The 9,495-nt window shown below is 34.9% G+C and overlaps 1 long non-coding RNA gene across 1 annotated transcript; it reads left to right on the top strand.

Annotated features, from left to right (window-relative positions):
• Positions 1-1,469: 1,469 nt before the first annotated feature.
• Positions 1,470-8,336, top strand: LOC140623482 (uncharacterized). Its single transcript, XR_012023088.1, has 2 exons — positions 1,470-1,689; positions 8,032-8,336. It is a non-coding gene; the product is annotated as an uncharacterized lncRNA (long non-coding RNA).
• The last annotated feature ends 1,159 nt before the right edge of the window (positions 8,337-9,495 follow it).

The raw sequence follows: 9,495 nt of genomic DNA, 5'->3' as shown, positions 1-9,495 counted from the left end.
AATGAATGAATGCAAACAAGCCAGCAAACAAAATTTTACCCTTTGATGACAAAATATAAATATATATGTAAGGTGTATATTGTAAGTGATTTTGTGTTAGTTTACAGGGCAAAAAGCAATAAATAATACAAATATATTTGGGGAAGACTGGTTTAGCACTAGTTTTTATAGAAGGAAGAATTCTGAAAGCTATAGATGACTACAAGCAAATTTAAATGCAAATAAAAGTCAGAAAATAATATACATTTGTTATTCATTATTCAAAATCAATCAGACCTGTGTTAGAGACTTATTTTAAGTGTGAAAAAGGTCTAAATACTAAATATCAATAATCTACTTAATTAAGAAATGTTATTAAACTTTAGTATTCATGAATTAAAATTAATGTTATTAGAATTTACTAAACTTTTGGTATTCTGCTAAGAAGTCTGGTTGCCACACAACACTTAGCAATATCACAAAGTTCCTACTATGCATATACATACAGAGAGTTGGAGTCTTTACAATTTCCATGGAGAATTCTTTGATTTTGTTTTTAATGCATGATAGTGTTATTTTTGTATTTTAATATCAATTTCTATTATTTTAAGCTTTATTATTATCAATTTATTATAACTTGCACAAATGCTAACATGTATTTTTCATGGAAAGTATTTTTTTTTGTCCTTTTAGGTTCTTTTTTTCCTATAATGGTCCATTAAAATATGTGTTTTAAAAATATGCACCCAGTACTCAACAAAAAACATCATTAAAAAAATGAAAAGGTAACCTACAGAGAGAAAGAGAAGATATTATTGATGCATATATCCAACAAAGGTCTCATGTCCAGAACAAATTACAAATTCCCATAAATAAATATGAAACCAACCCAATAGAAAAATGGTCAAAATCCTTGTACAGACACCATGAAAGAGATATTCCAAAACCCAGTAAACACATGGAAAAGTCTTTAATTTTATTGGTCATCAAGTGTTGGCAAGGATGTGGAGAAATCAGAACTCTCATATATTGCTGATGAGTATAAATTTGTGTAACAACCTTGAAAATCTATTTGACAATATCCGTTAAAGCTAAACATATGCATACCTATGATTTAACAAATCCAACTTAGGTATATACTCAGTAGTAATAGATTCATACATCTATTCATATTCATACATATATGCACAAAAAATCATTACTGGAATGTTCGTGGCTGCATTATTCCATAGCAGCATTATTCATACTATCCGAAGCACTGAAGATTGTCCAAATACCCAAAACGGAAATTTCAAAACTACGGAATATTCACACAATGCAATTCTCTAGAGCAACAAGATTGAGTGAACTACAACTGAATGCAGTGACAGCTATGATTCTCACAAGCATTGTTTTGAGAGAAAAAAGGGGGGACATAAGAGAGTCCACATTATTACATTTATATAAAAACATGCAAAACTAATCTATGCTGTTAAAAGTCAGGATAATACTTGACTTGGGGTGGTGGAATAAAAGAAATCAAAGAGGACACAAGAGGGACACCCTGGGTGTGGATAATTTTCTGTTTGTTTCTGGTTACTTAGGAATGGTTTAATTTGTGAAAATTCATCAAGCTGTACACTGACATTATATGCACGTACCTGTATTAGCTGTACCTCAATATGGTCCTAATACCTCAACAAGCAGAGCAGACATATACACCCTCCCCCAGTAAGTATGTTCAGGGACAACTTATGTTAATTGTTTTTCTCTCCTCACCGAAAAATGGAGTAGGTAGGTTTTTCACTCTGTCTACATGGTAAAAGCTACTCATCAAGGCTACAGATAAAAAGGCTAAGGGAACTCTAGGGCCCACATCTTCACATGTGAGCAACCAGTGCATTCACACAGTGTTCTGTGCTTAGAAGGGTCCTGTGCTTGGTTTAGTGCTCTGCTGTCACCATTTTGAAATTCTTGATAATTTTTGAACAAGAGGGCTGCACTTTCATTTTGCCCTGGGTCCTGTAAATTATGTAACTGCCCTGAGTAACTCACCTCTTTTAAGTATGTTAGGTGGTCTTCATATTCAGCAGTTGAGAAGAAGTAAGTTTACATTTTGATGGGAGAGACTTTGTTGAGAAGTAAGAAAGATCTAGCAGTTTAGCAAAATAGTGCCTTACATATGAACATTCAAATAGATGTACAAAAAAGAATTAATAAAGGAAACATACTACTGGGATAAGTGTTGCCAATTTTGAGATAGAAGAGAGTAATTATTAGGTAGTTAATGTGGAAAGGCAGGCAATCAGGCCAAACAGTATGGCATACTCATCCTACCTAATTCTATGATATATACAATTCTATTATATTTTCAGTAACTTCCATTAATTTATCTTAGCACATCAGAAAAACATTTTTACGGAAAATGTTCCCTTAGGAATGTCAAAAACATGGGTTAGAGGTTTGAATTAGTTCAAAGGCAAGAGATTCATTCCTTCACCCATCTATCCATCCTTCTAATCATCAGTTCATTCTTCTACCCATCTTATCTCACTGGCAACAAAAAAAGTACAAACATAAATCATACCTGGATTCCAACTGAAAGGCCATACAACATATGATAAGTGAATGTTAGACATGATAGAAAGTAAGTTCTAAGAGATATATTGTCCAGGAAATTTGGAGGGAAAGCAAACACTTCAGGCTGGGAAAAATCAGACATGCTTTTATAGAAAACAGTCCGTATATTGGGATTTGAAACCTAGATAGGATTTGAATGTGCACAGAGATTTGAAAAGTATTTTTTTCGTGTTTTTCTTTTGTTCTTTCTTTAATACGTAACTCAAGTATCATGTGATCTAGAAAATATTGCCTCACTGTTCTACTCACTATCCTAGATAGACTAAGCCTCAATTTTACCAAAAAAAAAAATTAATTTTAAGAACAAAAAATAAAAAACCTAGAACTTCACATTAGGTATTCAATAATATAATATACAAAATTGGAACCCAGTAAAAGCAGAAATTCAATAAATGTTACTTAACCAAGACCTTCCTACAAATTTTTTGTCTTTGAAATACAGTGTAGTGAGTGGTTTGGAGCACAGACTAGAATTTCAGGTCTGCCTGGGTTTGAATTCCAGTTCCAGCTCTTACTAGCTATGCAACCTGGGTATGTTACTTAGCTTCCTATATCTTAATTTCTTATTTCTTATTTCCTTTAAGTTTGATGGAAGGTATTTGACTTGTCATTATGCTTCCTTACCTTCTCTAGTCCCACCACCTTGTCCATTATAGACTACCTAGAACAAAATAGAGCTATCCTACTAAAATGGTGTTTATTAGCTGCCATTGTGAGTCAAATCATCCCCAGACTTAATGACTTAAAACAACGACTTATTATTTCTTAAGAGTCTATGGGTTGGCTAGGCTGTTCCTCTGATAGTTTCATCTGGGCTTACTCATGCAGCTGCATTTTGCTGGAATATTGGGCTGGAAGATCCAAGATAGCCTCAGTTACAGATTTGGCAGTTGGTATGGCTGTTGGCTGGAGAAACTCAGTCCTCTATATAGCCTTTGCCCTCCATCCAGTAGCCTAAACCAGATAGACCACACTTTTTGATGAAAGGAGATACAAAATAATGCAGCCATGTTTTTCAATCCACCACAGTCCATCCTCTGATTACAAATATCTCTATTCTTAACAAATACACAATATTGCTTACCTTTCTCCTCCAATTCATCCCAATATAGCATCAAACTTAAACGTCTCTATCTCACAATCTGCATCTGGCCCAGATACAGATATAACTCCTTAGCTGCATTCGTTTTCACCCAGAGATCTGTTCACTAAGAAGGCAGTTATCCAAACCACAAAGATCTGTACCCCACATATATACCCAACATATGATGATAAACTGGAGACTAAAGAACTTCATTAGATGCTCTTCTTCTTTGAGGAGCACAACAGAAAGCACACAGTAGTCCTCATTTGTAGCAATCCTGAAATTGCTACACTGAGCTCATGCTTCTAGTTCCCAGTGGGAACTGATAGGTCCAAGATGCCCTTTGGGATACCTTGGTTCCTACCTCCTCACATCTTTATTCAAATGTTACCGTCTCACTGTGGCCTTCTTTGAATGTCTTATTTAAAATTGAACCAATCTCTCCCAACCCAAATCTGGTGCTTCCTATCCTCTTCTTTTCTTTTTTCCATACCATCTATAATCATTTAGTATCTTTTACAATTTATTTATTGCCTATCTCTACTTCTCCTGACCCCAAATTTAAGTTCCATAAGGGCAATATTCTTAAATGTTATGTTCTGTGCTATTGTACTCATAACCTAGAGAAGGGCTTGGCATATAATAGATTCTCAATAAATTGATAAACAGATGTTCATCAGGTTTGCTGAAGCAAGATTATTTAATGTAACCCAGCAAATCATAAACATTGGCACACAAATGAGTTTATAAGATCTTTTTTCTTAAAACAAATCAAAGAAATGAAATGGAGAAAAAATTAAAACATTAAGAATCTGAAGTAATAGAGAGAAAGGTACATAAGGATGCCCCAAAAGAGCTTTGCAATTGGCATAATAAATACATAAAACTGATCAGCGATTATCTTATTCACAAAGCTAGAATGGAAGGGAGATGAGAAATACCTTAGAGAAGATTAAATTAAATTTGGAGTAAACTATCCCAGCTTTGCTTTTTTTTCCAACTCTGCTACCTGTTATAAATATAATTCTGGGAAAATCATTTAACCTCTCTTGCCCTCAGGTTTTGCATTTCTGAATTAAGGAGAATAATTTCCTCTTTCTTCCCTCAGAGGGTTGATGTGAAAATCAAATCAAATGAGATCATGTATATAAATGTACAAGTATAAAAATGTAGACTAATAATGATAATGATGATGATGATGGTGGTGTGACCTCTAATAGATGGGACTAGGAGAGCCAGAAAGGCAGGATTTGCCAAAGGAGTCCCTGGCAAGCCCTCTGCCAAGAAAAGTTGAGGCAAAGCCATCTTTTGCTTCAGGGTTACTGGCACTTCCTCTAGGATGCAATTAGAATGATTGGTTTTTAAATCTGTTAGGTATTTTGTGTGTGCCATGCCCTTCCCATTGAGTTGGAATTCAACTGTAGTCATCTTCCCTATTTAATTTATTTTATTTTATTTTGGATATTTGGAATTAGGGGCTCAGGAATGTCATATGCAAATATATGCAAATAGAATGCAAATTGGTATTGAGAGCCAAAAGCCTAGCGCTTTTTTTTTTTAATGGGAATATATCATTGGGAAAAAAAAAATGTTCTCCTCACAGGCCTACTTTGCTTTAACTATTTAAAAGAATCTTCTTTGTTTAATCAGAGTTTATGACTATAAATGAAATGAATACAACTCATTTATAATATAATATTTAATATTGAAAAAGCTCAAAGAGTTACAAACTTTGATATTTGATCTAATTCTTATTGAACAAACATATTTTTGTAGCTTTAAGAAATTAACTGAGGAAAAAAAAAGAAATTAACTGAGAAAGTAAGGGATGGACAAGTAAGAAATGGGAATAGAAGGTGAAGGGGCTACTCTTTCTCACACCTGACATGGCATGTGTCATGCCACTAATTCACAAATTTCTGTGAGACGAAAAGAATAAAGCTTTCTGTTTATTTTCATTATTAAATGAGGTCTAGAGAAAGAGATAACAGATCAGTGGGCTTTTCTGTTCCATTTTGAAGAAATGATTTTATTCCATAAATTTACAGTAAATTATATAAAGCCTATCAATATTTGAAAATTGTGAAGAATCTATAAACCTTACTTTTCTTATAGAAGCTATATGATTATTTAGAGTATATTTTAATAAATAATCCATTTTTACAAAGCACAAATTAGTGCAGGTTTTTGATATAGAACGCCCAAAAGGCCAAATTATAATCAAAGTTGTAAAAGGAAATAAATGCCTAAATTTTGAAAGGCCCTTTAAGATGGCACATTCTTATTATTATTTGCCATACTAAATCTTTTTGTGTTCTGACTTGTAGTAAAAGAGGGTTTGTATATATATATATTATAAGGAAGAATGCATCAATATAATTTTGTAATTTTTTCAAATTACAAAAAGCTGACTTCACATAGCACTCCATAATTTCCCTCATCAAATCCTAAAGACTATATTAAAACATCTGTTTTTGGAATATCTTGCTGACAGTAGAATGCTATACCCCCAGGGAGTCTCCTACTTTTGCATAAAATTTGCATACTCATAAATAAGTTAGCATGGGGAGACCAGTGTATCAGCCGCAAACAATGCAAGTATTTTCCATATATCCTTTTTATAATTAACTTACAACAGAGAACTACAGATTTTTTGAAAAACAACTTTTCTCTCACTCAATCACCTTTTAAATGAGACTATGAATTCATTATAAAGATTTCGCTCTCCTAATTTTCCCTATCCTGCCTCAGAAATCCAAAGGTAACCCAAACTGCTTCAATATTCAGAAGCAAAATATATTGTAACTGTGTGCAAATAATATTTAAAGTGTCGTATATATGATAGGCTCTAAAATGAAATTTTATAGTAACATATGCATATCCTGGATCATGAGACATATGGGATAAGGTAGATCTGCACCTTTTTCTCTTTTCCTGGCACACAAAACAAATTTATACTCACACAATCTTAGTAATTTACACACTTCATTCAAGTACTAAAAAGTGCATCATGATTCTTATATTTGGTTAATTGTGTGCCTTCAACACTTTGAGTTTGAAAAGGAAATTTACCTTCTCCAAAGTTTATTCTGGTTCCATACTAGCCTGGGGAATAATAGAAATTAATCAGACAAGTCCATATAGACAACTTTCAAGTCTGCTTGCTACCGAGTCAGCATTATTATATTATTAATGTAAATACATTAGTACACTACTACTACATTGTGGAGGCCAAGAAAATTAAGGCCATTCCACCTTAAGTTCAGCGTTAGCACAAGTACAGCCATCTCAGGCCCCTGTGAATAAGAGCTGAATTTTACCTTACTTCAGTTACAGGAAAAAACAGTTTAACACCCTTGAAAGCCCCATATTAGAATGAGAACAGAGCTTGAGAAATTCCTCCACCCCTTCTGGAGGGCCCCTAGACCAGCCCATAAAAACCCAGCTGGAACCCACCTCGGGGTCCAAGTGCCTACTCTGCTGTGTGAGGTTAACTTGGACCCAAGCTCGAGCTTGCTAATAAACCCTCATGTACTTGCATCGGTGTTGGCTCCTTGGTGGTTTCTCGGATTTGCAATCTTGGGCACAACAACATTATTACAGAAGACTATATAATTCTAATATAATGACTAGGAACTACTTCCTTGATTCCCATCAATGCCCACTTTCATATACTAGGCCAGTGAGAATATAGTAGGTTAGGCCTTGACCAGTCAAGGTTCAGGGAACATAGGAAGATGCCTCCACCCAAATTATCTTCTACATCCACTGGATTAGTGTACAAAGTTACAGTTAGAATTGTGTCTTTTTAGACTCTAACAGCTGTTTAAATGAAAATATTTTGGCAGAGAGATTAACACATAAAGCTATTATTATCTGTCATTTATAACTTAGTCAATAGGTTCTTCACCTGGGACCCATGAACAGTAGACAGAATTTAGGAAAACAATAAACCCTCTTAAGCCATATGCAAATTTTTGTTTATGTTTATTTGTGTGAATATTTGGAGGAATAGGACTCATAGATTTCATATTGCCAAGAGAGTTCACACGCTCCAGAATATTGTAAACAATAGTTTAGAAGGATCTGTATAGATTCAACCACAGCAATGTCTGAGCCAATACAAAGCATTGAGTCCTAAAGGACTCAATTTGGGGCAGTATATATTTTCCCTATTAATTAGAATACTTTGCTTGTAACAGAAAACCCAAGAAAATAAAGGAAATTTTTGGTACTATTGAATGAAAAGTCTATCAAAGGCATCACGTAATAAGTCTTGATCCAGCATGAAAAACTATGTGACTAGAAACCAATTTATATTCCTCTATTTGTTTCCTCCGTCTCCTCAGGTCTGTTAATGGGTGCTGCAGTAACCAGAACTATATCTCTTTGTACAAATTCATCAAGATCTGACTCAGCATAATCAACAAAATACCTGAGATCCAGTCTTAATGGATTGGTTAAGTAATATGTCCATCTTGCTATCATTGCAGAGAGGAGGGGCAAAATATGCTTTTTAGCTTAAGCAATCAATGTCCCACCTCTAGAGCTTAGGATGGATCTGATCTCATCTAAGCATGTGGTTGATAAAAATTATCTGTCCAAAGAAAGTTTGTGATATTTTCACCAAAAAAAAAAAAACAAAAAAACAAAACGGAGAAATATATACTAGCTGTCAAACAACAATTTTTTACCATATTTATTACCCAAGAAAGAAAGGAAAGGACACCCCTTAGCCAAAGTGCGTTGATGTTGATAGCCAGATACCAGGTTCAAAATGAAGAAACAAGGCATTAACCAAATAACAATGTCAAGATCTAGGAGCTAGACAGAGATGAAAATTAGGAGCAGGTCAGAGGGATACAAGTGGTTTTCTGGGCAATGACTACAAACCATACTGGAACTTCTTTGGTTTATGGTCAGAAGGCATTTGCTGTGTGGTGAGTGAAGCAGGTTAAAGGTATAGAATTTAGAGTTTATTAGAACCTGCTATTACCAATACCATTAGGTTTGTACTACCGTTAAGCCTTCCTTTATTGATAACTAGGAATAAATAGTGAATTTGGACTCCTTTCCATTCATTCTTACTTTGTAATTGTTTTATTTCAAAGTCACTCTCCCCGCAGTCCCCCACCTCACCTGCAATCTCTTTTTGTGAAAAGGTAGCTACTTGTGAACAGGGACACAGTGGGGTATTTTTCTGGAAATATCTATGAAGAACCGGGATGGGTCTGAGATTTTTACCATACTTGCAACCTAACAAGTTAGCCCACCACAGTTTCATGAATGCTGGCAAATGACATAAGATTCTAAGGTCAAAGACAAAGGACAGTTTATTACTCATAGCAACAGCAGTGGTCAGAAAATCAGCATTTATGCTGAGCCTTAGCTCCTTCAGGGCCATGCAAAAAGGGCTGGGTTGCATTATAAAGAAAAACTCTGAGCTTGGAAAACCCAAATCTTGGATAATGGATAGTAAGCATACATGCCCCTTGTTTTGGAGAAAGATGTTACCTTATCTTCCAAGGCTGTTTGCTATGGACATACTTAAAATAATAGTCCAGAACCAAAAAGGGGTTTTCATCCATGAACCACATGGAAAGAAACAAGACATGTCTGCCAACAGTATCCAACGCATTCTTCCAAGCACTTTGCAAGAATGTATTTCTAAGAGCTGCAGACACCATTTGCATTACCCTAGAAAAAGAAATAGTAGGGACGCCTGGGTGGCTCAGCGGTTGAGCTTCTACTTTTAGCTCAGGGCGTGATCCCTGAGTCCTGGGATGGAGTCCTACATTGGGCTCCCCACAGGG

Source organism: Canis lupus, chromosome 33, assembly GCF_048164855.1.
Source record: "Canis lupus baileyi chromosome 33, mCanLup2.hap1, whole genome shotgun sequence".
In the NCBI taxonomy this organism is placed as follows: Eukaryota; Metazoa; Chordata; class Mammalia; order Carnivora; family Canidae; genus Canis; species Canis lupus.
Note: the sequence above shows the minus strand (reverse complement) of the source record. Positions and strands in the feature narration are given on the sequence as shown.